Raw genomic sequence first — 18,054 nt, 5'->3', positions numbered from 1 at the left:
TGTACATAGCGCTTCACAGCAGTAATACACGGGGTAATCAAATAAATAACAGATAGTATAAACAACAGGTAATGGGAATAAGTGCTTCAGACATAAAAGTAACATTAAGGAGCTCAGAGGAGCTTACAATCTAATTGGTAGGTATCTCTTCCTCTGTTGTTATCTCTACACCGTGGATGTAATAATAATAATAATAACAAGGAGAGGCTGAGATTAAACAATGGTGGTTAAAGGTTTAGTTCTAATTGGTCATGTTTTTTCTGCAAATTATTTTTACTTATCTTTTTTATCCTGAGCACTTACATCATGAAAAAAAATCCATCAATCGTGTACTATTTCTATAACAGGAACATTTACAATGTAGCTGTGTCTTTTTTAGTTGGAGGAAGAATGCTACAATAATATGAGTTAAGTAGTGTTTGTGGTTACTTTATCAGTAGAATGGGCGCTCTGCAATACTCTGCAATACTCTGCAATACTCTGCAATACTCTGCAAGCTTCTTTAACTGGCAGACAAGGTGAGGATGTATTCTTTACAAGTCTCTCTAGCAGTGTAATTGAGGAGCAAATGGCCTGGGGGTTCTCTGACAGAAAGATGGGCCCTGGAGCTATGGCCGGCATCCTTCTGTAAGGCAGTGGGGTGAATGGTTAAAGCACACTTTACTGCTCCCCCTGGCTATCCATCACTGTATTCTTAACATCCTTGATCTACAGTTCTGTTGTAAATACTCTGCAGCTCGTTTCATCTACAACAGAGAACTGCATCACCATTGCTCTTCAGCTGTATCCAGCAATGAAGGGGTGAAGATCCAGCCTATTTGTTCCAATGGCAGAGCTCAGATGTATCCTGGAATGGCCCATGTGACGGTGCGATTTCTCCTGTCTCTGTCTATCTCCCTCTGTGTTTGCTAGAGCTGCTGCAGCAGTGGTAGCTTCTGCATCCCCCTGGCAGGCTTAGCATCTTCTTGCAAGCTCTGCATCCCCCTGCAGCGATCCCTGCCAGAGCTTCTCAGACATGGCAAAGAAGGAGGCAGATGAACAATAGAGGAGCATGCTGCTGTGTATGAGCTGGATTGCAGTGATGCCTCTTAATAGGGTGTAGGTATCAGAGATCCGGACTGTGGGATTAGCTGCCTGTCTCCTCCATACACTGGACTCTGGTGAGTGTCTACTGTACATTCACTTCTCTTTGCATGGCTGCTTGCTTTATAGTTTAGGATTAAGGAGACGTCTCCCCCAGTCTTTGTCCCCAATGACCCTCTAACCCTCTGATTAAGACGATACCAGCAATAAAAACTGTACAAGGATATTAAATAATACAACTTGGGAAAAGAAAAGGGTAACCCTATTTGTAATGAAATGTTAACTAAAATCGCAATGTCACTGACAAAAAAAAGGGTAAAGATCTGATGTTCTAATGAACTTAAAATAATTATGTCCTTAATGAGGTGCTCCGCTAAACACTACAATTCCTAATTATACACTGAAATGTTCTCCTGCTTTCTCTGTATGTCTCTCACCAAAGCAATTAGATTGTAAGCTCTTTGGGTTTGGGATTCCCTCCACCCATTCCTTACTTTCATACATTTGGTTCTTATATTGTAGTCTCTCTCTGCAGTGTATAGGGTTTACACTCTCTAGCTGTGTGTAGGTTATGGCTCTTTGTGGGGGTCTTGCACAGGGACTGCAAGCAGATATGCGTTATGGAATGGGCACAAATATGTTTAGGAAGTGACAGTGTTCCTTTTATAGGGCAACATGCACCCAGGAATTGGGCGATTATCAGGGAAGAACAGGCTGGTAGTAGTCCAACTCCCGTCTGCCTTATTGCCTGGGAATAACTGTGAAAGGAGAAGAAAACAGCACCTATTTTGGGGGAATCTGCCCCCCTAGGGGTCTGTAGAGGAGCTTCTCATTGCCACATAGTGATGTGTAAACCCAAGTGATGGGTCTGCTGGATTTGTCGCACTAACTATTGTTCTCAGCAGTCTCCTCCAGTGCTTTGTTTATAAACACAGAAACACTCAAGTGCATTCACTTGTCACACAAAGGTTGCTCAAGTCTATTACAGCCTCTCAAACATCATAGAAAGGGGGATGTATCAAGGTCATTTGGAAGCACAATTGACACAAAGCATCATTGTAAACCTGCATCTCTTGGAGCTATAATTGTGTTTCCTCCAGCCTTGCCCTGTGAGTATCATCTTCCGATTTGGAGATTGTCAATATGGAGCATAGGATTTACAGTACATGGTCAGGCCAGGTCTCAGGTGGAATACTATTCTGTAGTTAAACATTTGCACCAAATGTATGAAACTGTCTTACATTTCACATGGCGAGGAAATTAAAATAGAACAGGAATGTGAGTGTTAGAGTGTTTTTTTGCCACCGATATCAAGATTATGGGCCAATGGACATGTTCAGGGATAGCTTCTCCAAGCTCATTTAGACAAAGTGACACAAGCAAGTGGACATCTTTTGCTTGTTCAATTTTCTTTGAGTTGGCACATAATTCACAAAAATGACTAGATGCATATACATTGTGAGCAAACCTTTAACGAAATTATTTGTTCTTGCTATTTATATTTGTGGTGTATACATACTAAAGCAATCTACCTTTGTGCCTTAATTATTGCAATTAAATCCCTTGGCATTCATGTTGTGCCTGTTTTATCTTTGCCTCTCCTTTCCTGTAAAGTTTAGAAGGCACAGGCACATTGATGAATCATTTGGTGGATCATGTGTACAACTTGTGGTACTCCTGCCATAGGGGAACCCCTGTGCTATAGGATGATATAACATATCTTCTTTGTGTGTATCTTTCAGCTTCATGTATAAGGGAGCACATGGCTAAATGAATATGCAACCCAAGCACAATTGATTCCGCTAATTGTAACTAAGAGCACACCAATTAACAGACAGTGACCTACAGTAATTAGCTTTTGAATCACATATACCGCCATGTATTATTGCTGAGCAGAGAGAACATTCCAAATATGCACAGTGCCTTCTCCAACGTGATCTCCACAATATTTCCAGCAATAAACTGTTCTGTATAATAATGCATGTTTGGTTGGCAATGTGTAGTTTCTGTATTTAGAAAATCAACAATGCCCATTGACAGAAAATAAATAAATTCCAGGAATAAAGGGAAGAAATTAATGTGTGTTTTCTGGGCATCTCACTGCCTTTGTCTGTGCTATTCCTGCTTGGCTGACAGGTGCCTTGTTCTCTATTTACATGGCAGTACCCAGAATCCTGTGTAGCAACTCTGTGATGCCTATATCTCAGGTCCCAGGCATGTAAATATGCACTCAAGTCTATATTATGTCTAGCAGAGTCCCCCTCCTTACCTCCTGTGAGGGGGAACTGCGTGGTTGCCCGTCGGAGCTCCGACCGAGTGGGGAGAGTTGGTGGCGGATGCTTCAGACTGCCGCGCATGCGCAGTTGCGACTGGATGAGAGGCCATCTTTAAATGGCTTCAAAAGCCCATAGAGACTCAAACCCCAGAATGCTTTGCGGGAATAGCGCGACGGCCATCTTATGATGGCTCCGCATATGCAGCCGCGGAAATAGAAGTCCCAGAATCCCTAGAGGGAGGGACGGTACCACATGGGACTGCTCAGCCAATAGGATTGTAGCAAGTGGGAAAACAGTATATCCTCCGTGTGCAGGGAGAATGCGTGCCAGTGTGGACGGAGGAGGCAAAGAGGAAGGTAGTGTCCAGGGAGCAGTGCTTCTTGGCCTAGATCTTGTCCCTCAGTCCCCATTTAGGCCCTGAGCCATAGTAGAGGAGTGTTGCAGGGAAGTACCCAGATAGGGACTCTTCCCCTTACTGATATTTCTGCACCGGTGACCGGACGGCCACGCGGTGCTCTGCAACCTGGGATCAGGCCGCAGTACCCCAGAACATTCAGGTGAAACCCTCCAGCTGAAGCTCACCTCACGCGGAGGATCAGAACCCGAAGGAGAGAGGGGATTTGTGTTGGAGGCCCCGCTACGTGGGACCCGCTCCAACCCATCGCAACAAGCAGCACCTGGGTACTGGAGTACCCAGGCAGGTACCCAACATGCACCTACATCCACAGGGGGTGGCACTACCTCACATTTGGGTGGAAATTGCTGGGACAGGACACCAGGAGTATTGGTGCCACAGCACCCTCAGTACTTTGGGGTAACCACCACATGTTGGGGCACTGGGTTCATACTGTGGGTACAGTTTTTATATGTTATCTGTGTTAGTATGTTTGTACAGTAAACCTTAGTTATATACAGTGTGTGGTGTATTATTCTTTACTGTGTATCGGTTCCTGTGAGGGGTTATCCCGCCAACACTGGGATCCCTCATAGGTGGAGGCGCTGCATGCAAGGAGGAAGAGCTCACCCCAGGCTCCCAGCGGCGGAGGCTTAGGCCTCCTGTTAGCAAACAGGTACAGCAGCACGCATAGTTGCCCGCATAGATCCCTCAGGCATAGGGAATGGGGGCTACATATGTATAATGCTTTATGTATTGTGTGTTTTTTGTTGGAACCCACCATAACCTTATTGCTCTTCCTTTGCAACCTGATTTCAAAAGTACATTCTTAGGTACAATGTGTGCTTTAGAGATGAATTATGATTCTCTGTGGTTACATTGCCATGTAGAACCATTGTAGGATGTGTGCACATGCATTAATGCACACATTCTATGTCCTATTGTGAAACCTATATCACCTTGCCATTGTGTCTGAATTATCAGCTGTATCATATTGTATGCTGAAACCCAAGGGAATGTTTTGTTCCAAGAATGCAAACGATGCTAAACCGGCACAATTTGTGCCAGGTTTGCTTTATGTCTGTTCATACAGCGCAGCTGAATCAGATCTAGGACTTCTGTGCCTAAAAAGTGTCTCATGCAGCTTTCTTTAAGTACGTATCAGAATGGTGTTACTGGCCACATGATGGGCTCATTTAAACAGTGTTACCAAGAATCAATGGTAACTGGGGTGTTGTTTAGGTATTTGGATGATGGTAAAAGGTCTATATACAGTACAGTATGGCATGGGAATAAGTAGTAGACACTGGGGCCCATAATTTTTAAATAGTGCTACTTGTATTTGATAAGACCGCTTTGATGCCAGTAGACACATTACATCCCATTCAATGAAATGTGCTGGAAGGAACGCTAAGGCACAACACTGTTTAGTAAACCTGGCCTTAATGTTGCACGAGTTCTAAGACCTATATATTTCTTGTCAGCTCTGTATATGGCAGAGCAATACAACTTATATCTATAGCAAAGATATTAGTCTTTGGAAACTAAAGAAGACATTATGCTGAACTAAGCTCATTACACATCAGTTCCAGATTCCACTGCACGGGGCAAGGGCTTTACCATGAAAACATTCCTTAAATCATTTCTACAAACAACACTACTGCTCCATGTGACAATGTGATAAAGAAACAGAAGTGTCCGTATTATTTCTTACCTTTTCTACAATCTCATTATAGACCGAACTCATATTCAAAACACGGAAACGCAGTGTACTAAATAACACCCATATTTACTAGTGCTATGCCATAAGACAACTTTACTTGAATGGGTTGTCAGGTGTCTTCTGGCGCTACAACGTGTCTTATAACATAGCATCACTTAGTAAATTTCTGCCTAAATGTACTAAATAAACGAATCATAGTTGAGAATATTAAGTGTGCTTCCAGTGCACAAACAGAAGTGTGTGTGTGTGTAGTATGGTGCGAAGTTAACTGCAGTATAATCAGCTTCGTGGCAGGGGACTTGGTGTGGAATTGTATTTCAGTGATGCAGGCTCTGAAACCAGACACAATCTGAATTGATATTATAATTAGCATTGGCAAACTAATTATGTTCCTTTTTTGGCACTCTTCTCCATTTTCTGGCTGCTACATATGCTAAAGATATTAACCCATGGGTGGCCAACTCCAGTCTTCAAAGGCCACCAATAGGTCTGGTTTTCAGAATGTCCCTGCGTCAGCACAGTTGGCTCAATCAGTGGTTCATTCAAAAGGACTGAGCCACTCATTGAGCCACCTGTGCTGAAGCGGGGATATCCTGAAAACCTGGCCTATTGGTGGCCCTTGAGGACTGGAGATGGCCATCCATGTATGTTAAGTCCTGATTAACCCGAACAGACCTTTGTGGATCGGCGTTAGGTTGAACACCTTTTTTGTATATCCTTATTCCTAACATCCCTTATAGATAATAAAATGCCCTTTCCGGAGGGAAACATGCCTTAGCGTTAAGTTATTCAGCTGTGAAGATGCACGTTTGGCATAACGTGATGCTAACTTAGGGTACCTTAACGGAACTCTGTGGATCTGCCAATCATTTAAAAACTCTCCAATCTCATCCCATCATTACAAATCAGCTACGTTTGAATGTGGTATGCACCCACTTCTACATACTGTAACTCAACATAGATATTCAACCCACTTCTCGTCTCAATCTCATCAATAACTATATCATGAAGTGACCCCTAAAAAGAGTTTCTAGGGCTCGGTGCAGTGACATGTGTGGGGCCTCGGTTCTTAACTTCTCTGGCAGCATCTGGTGGCTGGCGGCATCTCCTCCCGGCATCTCCCTTTACATGGTCCTCTCATTATGGTTCCGCGATGTCAAATGGCATTACGTTGCCATGACAACAGGATGCCACAGGGTGTCCCATTGTCATGGCAACGTGGCGCTGCATGGCGCCATGACGTCACATGGCTTCCCGTTGTCATGGAAACGCAACACCATTTGACGTCGTGGAGCCAGAATGATAGGGGGAGATGCCAGGAGGAGCTGAGATGCCGGGAGTAGAAGGTAAGACTGTTATCCCAACACTCTCCCCCGGCAATCAGTTTAATTGTTGTGGGAGAGAGCGCATCCTCTGTAATCATGGGGCTCGGTGCAGTGTCACCTATAGCATCATTATGAAGTCGGCCATGATTTTGACCTGATATGGAATAGGTTAACTAATCTATTCAGATTTTATACACATTATATAATTAGAATGCACACTGGATTGTGAGCTCTACTAAGAGTGGTGGCACCTTGAAACAGATAGGCACCTCTGACTACCATTACCATACATAAAAGATTGTTATCTGCTGCTCAGCCCACAACATCCCTCTGTCAAGAAAAGATTAACCAGCTTGTCTGTCACATTTAAAGAGATGAGCATCAGGTGTTGTTTTTAGCTGCATTTAAGTTCCATGCAGTGAACATGGTTGGAAGTCTTTGTGCCCAGGAACCATGCCAGTTTCACCCCTGTCAGCTGTCTGTGTGATGCAGGGAAGTTATTCTGAGAAGACTGCACAAGTGGAGCTCTGTTTGGTTTAGTGTTGTCTACTGGATCTGTTTTGGAGATATATCTTTGAATTTGAACCGTATGCACTCAAGGTTTTTCATTTTCTGAATCTTCTTCAGTGCAGAGGAAGGCCACAACAGATGTGACACGTTAAGTCCAGAAAAAGGATTCCCAGGCCTAGATTCACTCTAGATTTCAAGAGTTCTCCTCTCTTCCTCAGGTTCGCAATACTAATTTACACAGATTACACAGATAACAATCTAAGGCAGATGAGGTAGAGAAGGAATGGCAGAGGGGATAGTAAATAAACATACAGGGTAATCCATTCCTGTACAGTAGCATCCTCCACAAGGATGGCATGAAGGCATGCTTGAAATTCCTTGCAACATCTCCCCTGGATCAGAAATACCGTGCTGAAGTAATTACCAAACTGATAGAATACATCCTCACACACAACTACTTCAGCTTCAACAAGGAAATATAACTACAATTAAAGGGGACTGCAATGGGAACAAGGATGGCACTGCAATATGTCAATCTTTTTATGGCAAATCTTGAACAGGGGTTCCTAATCACATGCATCCACAAACCTTACAAATATTATGGATACTGCACCGACACACTTTATTCGAGCAAATACCCAGTATGTACCTGGCAGATACCTGGAATGCGCTGCTCCTCACCTCTGACAAGCCCCGTTGTGTTTGCCTTCCCAGCCTGGGTTCATGCCTGGCTGACGGGCGGCTGATCTGTTAAATGATAATGATTAGGATTTAATAGGCTGCAATGCTTCGCGTGTCTACCAGATGGCATAAATTCATGAATTGTAATGCAGTATATATATATATACTGTGCAGTATTGCAGCCAGCAGGAATAAAATGCTTCAATCCCTGCTTGGAAAATACCTCAATGCACTCGGGCAGAAAACAGTCACAAACCTCAATACACCCGGGTATACCCGAATTCGTGGGACTAGCCGAGCTCGAATAAAGTGTGTCGCCAGTGTACATGGATGATCTATTTATGATATGGACAGAGGCTGAAGACAATCTAAAACAATTTCATGAGCCCTTCAATTAATTCCATCCATCAATTAAACTCAAATTAGATTATTGGCAAACCTAATGAGCTTTCTGGATACAACAGTAACAATGAAGAATGGCAGGCTACACACATCTGTATACAGAAAAAACACAGACGGACGTAGTTACCTCCATAGGTCCAGCTTCATCCCACTCATACTAAATGAGTTATCATACACAGCCAGGCTATAAGATATCACTGCATGAGCTCTCACTCTAAAGAATCATTCAGACAGAAGGGTTACAAGCCAAAGACTATTACCAAAACTATCACATCTGTACTAAAACCCCCATGAGAAAACCTACTCCAAAATAAAGAAACAACCACACGCATATCACTAGTGGTCACCTACCAGAGACTCTCACATCCACCACCAGTTTAAGTTCTTTCAAATCTAAGGCTGTCTCACATTTTAATCTGGTCTGTAACTGTTTCATTCGCCTATAATATATATTTTTTTTAACTGTGCATGCAATGTCTTGTATATAATGTATACCCTGTTCATTTATGTAACTGTATTTGTAACCATGTATTATTTGTCTTAACTCTGTGCCCAGGACATACTTGAAAACGAGAGGTAACTCTCAATGTATTACTTCCTGGTAAAATATTTTATAAATAAATAAAATAAATAAATAAAATAAAGATCTGCAACCTATGCTGACAGAGGATGACATATTAAAAGACATGTTCCCAAAACCTCCAGTCCTTGCATTCCGGCAACCGCCAAACCTCAGACAGAAGTTAGAAACATAAAAGTTCATAACGAACTCAAGGACGCTGAAAATTGCACAAGACCATGCAAAATCATACACTGAAAACTCTGCAAACATATATGCCAAGATCCCACAGCCAGTCACAAACATAGAACACTCAATGTTAAAGGATCATACTGCTGCACATCCAGGACTGTGGAATATAGGATTTAATGCAGCAAATGTGACCAAGAATGCTACATTGTTGAAATCCGCTAAAAACTTCAAACCAGAATGAATGTACACAGACACACAATAACACACCATGATACTGGTGATACCACATGATACAGGAAGATACTGCACTCCAGTGGGACATTACTTCTCACAGCCAGATCATTCCATAAATCATTTAAAAAGAAAAATCATCGAAGGAATGTTTAAAAGCATTCAAGAACTGAAAACATTTCAACTTGAAATGATAATGCTCTTTGACACTAAATCAAGAGAACGTAATACTGATATGTGGTTTCTTACACACTATCGAATTCTCTGTAATGTTTCTCCCTGCCGCTCTGTTAATTTTACAATACTGTATATCCCCTTCTCCCCCCTGCAACCCTCCCCAGCACACTACTGATGGATATATGGTCCTACATACTCTCCACATTTCTCACTGTCCCTGTCATCCATTTATTGCCCTGTCTGTTCATTTACTATTCCCTCTCCCATTCCTTCTCTATCTCATCTGCCTTAGATTGTTATCTTGCGTCCTACATTTGTGTTAAACTCATGACGTTTCTGTAAATCAGTATCGCTGACCTGAGGAAGAGAGGAGAACTCTCGAAAGCTTGTCCTATAATATCAATTGTTAATGCAAATACAAAAGGTACCACCTAATACTGAAGTACTGATTTACTCTGCACTATCGCAAATGGACTAACACAGCTATTTCTGTTTAATAGTGATGGAATGCTTTTTTTTTGTAGTGTTTTTATGTTGTATGTTAAACCCTTTGGTTCCTGAAGGCATTCCGTTGCAATGCATTTGTAGCCTCCTACATCAAATTGGTTAAATTATTATCCATCATAGGATTTTGTACCAAATTCTATTACATAACACTATAATAGAGAAGAGTGATCTCTTCCACGCCTGCACAATTGCATCTCTAGTGCTGATTAAAGCTGATTTCCATGAGTTATTGTTTTATTGTATTACTAGGGCTGTTTAACTCTGATTTAACACCATTTTGGTGTACAGTATGCATATGACATGAATATCTCTACCCATTTATGTATAAGTAATTCTTAGTAAATATGGCATTACTTCCCAAAAATATCACCACTAAGTTTTAACACCACCACATTTGAACGCAGCTATATTTACCTTTAGTGACTCTCGGTTTAGGACATTTATTCACGGATGTTTTGCCGTGACAAATCTCCGACGGTGTTTAAACCACTACTCCCCTCGCCGCCGGAATCTCTTGCCGCCGACCACTTCGCCAGCAATGTAAGTCTATAGCCTTACCCTTTACCCTAAAACCCCCTAATCTTAACCAATAATACTAACGCTACCCCAACCCCAAACCCTTAACCCCCTCACCCTAAAACCCCACACCCTAAACCCCTACCCTAACCACTAAATTAACCCATAAACTAATTTACCTTGGTGTAGCAGCCGGAGGCGTAGCGTCCAACAGCAGAGCGGCTGCAGTATGGGATCCCTCTATGGCGAACGCTGGCGGAGAATTAGTCGCGGCGAGATGGCCACAACCAAATGTCACATTCTGGCGACTCTTGCTCACAGAAATGTACAGCAGTAAAGGTGTAATTAAGATACATTCCACTCATATTTACTCCGTTGAAGGTAAATGCAATGCCTAGCTCGTGACATGAAGGTAATTAATAGGAATAGTATTATTTTCCTATTTTATAATAAGGTGTCCCCATATGCTGCAGAATACTGTAGTACAAGCGGTGCATACATACAATAATACTATAACATACAAAGATATCACATTACAACATCCTGATATATTAGGTAAAGATGTCCCTTCTTGCTCCTCAGAGCTTACAGTTTTAAAGGGAAGTGTCATACACAGCAATAAAAAAATGTTTTCCGTTCCAATACTTGCTGGTGAACTGAAACACTTATTTCCAAGCATGGTGGGCAGTAGAGATGGGCACATTTTTTTTTTTGCGAATTTGGATCCGCAGGGGATTGTCCGGTTTCTTTGGTTCGTGGATTTCAGCGGATCAATACTGTATCATAAAGGGCGATTCGCGGTTTGCGGATTTTTAAAATTATTGTTACCAATACACTCTGTGAATTCCGCAATTCGTGGACGGATTTGTAGAATCCAATCCGCGGATACAGCAATCCGTTGGCGGATTCTTACGAATTAATCCGCCATCGGATACAACCCGTGGATGGATTTTTATGAATCTGTGCGGATTTAAACCAATCCATTTGCGGATTTTACACCGCAAAACGGATTTAGGGGGTAACAACAGAGAAAATCTGGGAAAACGGATTTGGGTGTATTCGCCCATCTCTGACAGACAGTCCGTAAATGTTGGTCATATCAGTTAGATAAATAGGTAAGCCGGCTGCACTTTTATATCTATTTCTGAAATAATTTTCTTTGGGAGCGAGCACTTTCAGCTGCAGAGTACAGTAACATCTATCAGAGAATTACATGCAAAGGTTTGGGGAGAAAGCGCTCTATCCATGGTTCTGAATCCACGATAGCTACAAGTTGCTATGCTCCAGCAGATGGTGCCAGATAGCAATGGCCTGATGCATGTCTGGCTTAACACTAGTTAATGCCTTTCATAACTGCCAGTACATGCTGATTTGCAATAAAATGGTAACGCCAGCCTTCACTTCATTACTGTCATGTGTTTCCTGTCTCTGTAGCTGAAAGGGACTCAACAAGTCCAATAGATTCCCCAAACACATGGCAGGCATGCATGGCATGTTGACAGCTAATACCTTTCTCCATAGCATGGCAATGCAGTCACACTGGAAGAAATGTTCATGGGAACAAAGAGAGAAAGAAAGATGAGATGTAGGGTTAAATGGTGGGGGTGAACAGATAAGGGCAAATGGATGGAGAAGAGAGGAAGGGGAAACGGGAAAAGACAGATAACTGTGGTAAATGTGTCAACAATGATGTTTTGATTACAGAACTATTCAATTTCTTCTGTAAGTGTCATACCGTATCACTCAGACTGCACACATCCTCATTACAATCAGTACTTTGATTCTCAATGCTGTAGATTTCTACTTTGAGGATGCAAAGCTGGAGTCTTATTGGTCGAGCTTTAGAGTTTACGCAGGGACAACACAACACTGTCTTATGAAAGACAAAATGGATAGAAAGTGGATGTCAAATTGAAATGGCATTAGGCAAATGAAATTGTTCAAATGATATAGAGAGATGTAGAGACTGAAAGGAGTGGAAGAAATGTAAGGAGATTAAATATACCGCAGATAAAATATTCAAGTATAGGGAAAGAGACAAATAGAGAGAGGGCAGAAACAGAGAAGCAGATGGGCCGAACGAGAGAGAGAAATGGAAGGATGGAGAGAGGGAATGATAAAGGGAGGGCAGAAAGGAAATGGGGGGTGGACACGTGAGAGAAGGGATAAAAGCACTGGTGGAAAGAGCGAGGGAACAAAATAGGAAGCAATGAGGTAGAGTGAAAAAAATCAATACTTACAGAGAAGTGGAATACAAGGTATTCTGTATTTACAGGATATGAGGCATGAATGATCTTCAGACAGATAAGAATTTGCAAAGCATCTATTATCTTAAATATTGAATCTGACAATTATAGAAATTATCTTCGTAGTATGGGGGATGCAGGACTCCAACTGGAAAAACAGAATAGAAAGGGAGAAAAACACTGTGTCATGATTTATTTAACAAAAATAAAGCCAAAATGGAGAAGCTATGTGTGAAAAACTAAATACACCCTTACTGCTTCCATAGGAATTAAGATGCTAAGTAGCAGACAGGTGCTGCTCATGAAATGCCCTTGATTAATTGATCATCAGCAAGTGTGACCACCTCTATAAAAGCCGAAGCCTTAGTAGTTTGCTGGTCTGAAGCATTCAGGTGTGTGTTAACACAATGCCAAGGAGGAAAGACATCAGCAATGATCTTAGAGAAGCAATTGCTGCGGCCCATCAATCTGGGAAGGGTTATAAGTCCATTTCCAAACAATTTAAAGTCCATCATTCTACAGTGAGAAAGATTATTCAAAAGTGGAAAACATTCAAGACAGTTGCCAATCTTCCTAGGAGTGGACATCCCAGCAAATTCACCCCAAGGTCAGACTGTGCAATGCTCAGAGAACTGGAAAATACCCAAGAGTTACATCTCAGCCTCTACAGGCCTCAATTAGCATGTTAAATGTTAAAGTTCATGACAGTACAATTAGAAAAAGACTGAACAAGTATGGTTCGTTTGGAAGGGTTGCCAGGAGAAAGCCTCTTCTCTCTAAAAAGAACATGGCAGCACGGCTTAGGTTTGCAAAGTTGCATCTGAACAAACAACAAGACTTCTGGAACAATATCCTTTGGATGACGAGACCAAAGTGGAGATGTTTGGCTATAATGCACAGCGCCACGTTTGGCAAAAACCAAACACAACATATCAGCACAAACACCTCATACCAACTGTCAAGCACGGTGGTGGAGGGGTGATAATTTGGGCTTGTTTTGCAGCCACAGGACCTGGGAACCTTGCAGTAATTGAGTCGACCATGTACTCCTCTGTAAACCAAAGTATTCTAGAGTCAAATGTGAGGCCATCTGTCCGACAGCTAAAGCTTGGCCAAAATTGGGTCATGCAACAGGACAATGATCCCAAGTACACCAGCAAATCTACAACAGAATGGCTGAAAAAGACAGGTGTTTCAGTGGCCCAGTCAAAGTCCAGACCTCAACCCAATTGAAATGCTGTGGCTGGACCTTAAGAGAGCTGTGCATAAACAAATGCCCACAAACCTCAATGAACTGAAGCAACGTTGTAAAGAAGAGTGGTCCAAAATTCCTCCACAACGATGTGAGAGACTGATAAAGTCATACAGAAAACGATTACTTCAAGTTATTGCTGCTAAAGGTGGTTGTACAAGCTATTGGATCATAAGGTGTTCTTGATTTTTCACACATGGCTTCTCCATTTTGGTTTTATTTTTGTTAAATAAATCATGACAGTGTAATATGTCACGTGTTGTTGTTCATCTGAAGTTGTATTGACCTCATTTTAAGACCTGCTAAGGAACAGATGATCGTTATTATGTCCTGATATGTAAAACCATAGAATTCAAAGAGGGTGTACTTTCTTTTTCACACCACTGTAAATATATATATATATTTTAATTCACGGTTTTAACATTAAATAAACCATTACACAATATTGAGCAAGGAAAATGCAACAGTAAATATGTATTAAATGAATGAATGTGACCTATGGCTACATATTAAATACCAAGAACAGTCCTCTGTCTCAAAGTTTGCATGGTTTATGTTGCACCAAGATAGATGAAACAACATGAGTCAAGCAGCAGCCTTTGTGACATGTTGATGTCATCACTTATTTATGCAGAAAGTGTGGCTTTTGGCACCTTTGATGTTTCTCTTCCTATATACAGAACATGTTTCCTATCTTTCAATCACTTGATAAAGGTTTTGAATTTAGCTGTGCTTCCTGGCTCCTGCTTTGAATGAGCAAAAACATATTTCTTATTTAATCGCATAGACCTTATGTTTATTAAACCAAATCCTAATGAAAATAACAGGTGGATAAAGATTGAGACACTTATTCATCATCATTTATTTTTTTTAGGAAAAACTCGTCTCCACTGATGGGTGCATCGCAATACTTTACAGTTAAACCAATGAAAATTATATAAAATTGTTTTGTTAGACAGGGAAAGCCAGAAGGAAGAGGTAAGTCTTGGGTTGTGTTCATGGTGGCGGCGTCGCTACGTGCACGCGCTTGTGTGCGCACGCATGTCCAGAACTCTTACCTGTTTTCCTATTGCAGTTCCTCAAGTGCCCGCTGCCCCTGGCAGCTATGTAGCGCATCGGGGCTACTACCTGTACATTTTGGCCAGGCAATTAAATGTGTTATTTTGGGCTTCAGTCGCGTGACGTCAGCCAATGAGCCAATGAGGGTGAACCAGTTTCATGACACATCTGTGACGCGATCACCACTCCCCCGCCATGCCCCTCCATGCCCCTCCATGCCTCCGATCGCCTCCCCAATCTTCTGCATCGAAGTCCACAGATCGCTGGGGCTGCAGGAGTGCACACAGGGGTGCACACGGTAGCGCGGACCCGCGCTGCCACCATGAGCACGGCCTTACCCTGAGCCCGAAACAGTGGTAAAGTAGATATACACCTACAGCAAGTTTCACACCTCTGAAGCTGCACATGAGAAGGCCCACCCAGTGTAGGGTGCAGTACCCTTGTCACGGAGAGGCGGACTCCCCCTGAGGACTTGAATTCATAGCAAGTATCCCTCCACAGCTTCAAACAAGACTGCAGATAGGCAGGACCTTGACCTTGCAAGGTTTTAAAGGCCATTATGGCCAACTTGAACTGAACCCAGAAGATCACTGGGCACCAGTGAAGATTGCATGAGATGGGAGTAATATACTCAAAGCGAGAAACATGTCTCAGCATCCAAGCTGCAGCATTCTGCACAAGCTGGAGCCTCCGCATCAGGCACACCGGTAGTCTTGCATATAAGGCCTTCCCGTAGTCCAACTGTGTAGACACAAAGGCATGGACTAGTGACTCAAAGTCCATGATGATAGGAGTGGACGCAAGCTCAGAAACGGCCTCACATAACAAAAAAACAGACAACAACTGAGGCCAATTAGGCTCGTATTTTGAGACCCTGGTCAAAGAAGATGAAGAGGTTTACAAACCTGGGACACTGGCAGTGGCTGTACACCATTGATTAGGGTAAGCTCGCAAAAACCCCACCCCATAATCAGGCGTCTTGCCAAACCCATAATCATTAGTTCAGTCTTGTTGGGATTGCTCTTCAGCTGATTAATCTCCATTCATTCCGTCACCACGTTTAGACACGCCATCAGTGTGGCAACAGCCGTCCCTTAGCAGCCCTGGAAAGAAACATAGATGTGGGTGTCATCAGCATACTGGTGAAACTTCAGACCATGCTTCCAGATGATATTGCCAGTCATCTTACATACACGTTGAACAGGAGCAGTGACAGCACTGATCCTTAAGGGACCAAAGGGGACAGATTCCACCAGTGACACATAGGACCCCATAGCCACTTGCTGGGTCTGACCCTGCAGTAACAAAGTAACCCATTATAATGCTGTCCCACAGATACCAGCTAGGTCCCTCAGGCGGTGCACCAGCACCCCATGATCAATAGTGTCGAAGGCCGCTGAGAGATCCAACATCACAAGGGCAGAAATACAGCCCCTTTTTATGGCTATCAATATGTCATCCGCTACACAGAACACGGCCGACTGCATGGGGTTGAATAAGTCAGCCCTTTTAGACAATCTTCCAGCTCTGTGAAAACTACCCTCTCAAACACCTTTCCTAACATGGGGAGATTGGACAATAGTTGGCGAGAACATCAACATCTAAACCCACTTTCTTCAACAGGGGACAGACCAGTGCATTACTAAACTAATATAACATCTTCTAAAGGTTGTGTTGTACTGGGAACTCAGTTAGGCACCATTAGTACTGCAGCCTGTGGGTGATATTATCTGGCTTATTAATATTATAGACATTGACAGTTGTGGTCTTATGGATTACATGTGTAAAGTCCCTCTGGATGAAAGCAGTGAAGCATTTCACTCATGAAGGCACACACCTGCAAGTGCCTTCACTTACTCTACACACTGGAAGTGACACACTGGTGCCCTCTCTGCCTCTGCACCCAGCTTTGTAGTTTAGTGCTGGCCAACAAAAAAGACTCGGATGAAGCTCTGGAATCTCTGACAGTGTGCCGGGGGAAGTAAGAGCCTCTTGTTTGTGGAACAAAGGGGTCATTCAATTCCCCCAACTCCCTCTGCTGTATGGAGTCGGCCTGTAGGGCCGTGGGATACAGAATTACTGTAGTGTTTTAGCATGAAAGAAAAATTGTTACATCCCAGCAACATTCCATAACATCATACACATTGTGTCCAGCTCTCAATTCATTAACTCCTCCACACCACAAAACACCATAATCATGAGAGATACACCCCTACAATATAGGTCATGTAACAAGGGTTCTTATCACACAAATAGTGATAGGCTTGTTATAAAAATATTATTGCTATCTGTGGGATATTGGTAATGAATATGGTGTTGCCTATTGCACCATGGAGACTTTAATATACCACCCTTTTTATAGTCACCAAATGAAGATGTAGAAAGTAACCCACTAATGCCATGTATATTTATTTTCCAATTTGAAACCCATTAAAATACCATAAAATGGTCAAATGACAAGTGAGTCAAAGAAATCCACTGACACAATCTTGAATACTAGTACTGACAGAGTATGTTGACCTGTGTGTTATAGAGAATTAATCACTGCCCTAAAAAACATATACTCAACAACTTAAATCTAATGTTGGGAGGTATCTGGGGAGATGGAAGGGGTTTGCCTCAGGTTGATGTTGGCAACACTGGGTTGTGAATTAGCTACTTCCCTACATCCCTATGCTTTCCATTTTTACAGTATATATAGTTACTACCACTGCATAGGTTATCTGTTGGTCATTGTCTGGTGCAAGCAAATAAAAAGAATTACTATAGCAAAAAAAAGCAATATCACACCATACAATGCAAAATCATTTTATCCAAGAAATGTGGGAGGAACAAATGAAAAAAAATGATGCAGGGCCAACATAGTACTTTGTTGGGGGGCTTGTGGTCAGTTAGAGCAGGGGTGCTCAACTCCAGGTCAG

At 42.4% G+C, this 18,054-nt stretch overlaps 1 protein-coding gene across 2 annotated transcripts in view; it reads left to right on the top strand.

Annotated features, from left to right (window-relative positions):
• The first annotated feature begins 931 nt into the window (after positions 1-931).
• RAP1GAP (RAP1 GTPase activating protein) overlaps positions 932-18,054 on the top strand; it is a 217,740-nt gene continuing 200,617 nt past the window's right edge. For both annotated transcript variants that reach the window (XM_075605863.1, XM_075605862.1), the window contains exon 1: positions 932-1,160. The gene's annotated coding sequence lies outside the window, so the exon portion shown is untranslated. The remainder of the gene's footprint in view (positions 1,161-18,054) is intronic.

Source organism: Ascaphus truei, chromosome 6 (genome assembly GCF_040206685.1).
Source record: "Ascaphus truei isolate aAscTru1 chromosome 6, aAscTru1.hap1, whole genome shotgun sequence".
Classification (NCBI taxonomy): Eukaryota; Metazoa; Chordata; class Amphibia; order Anura; family Ascaphidae; genus Ascaphus; species Ascaphus truei.
This window is presented reverse-complemented; position numbering and strand designations above follow the sequence as displayed.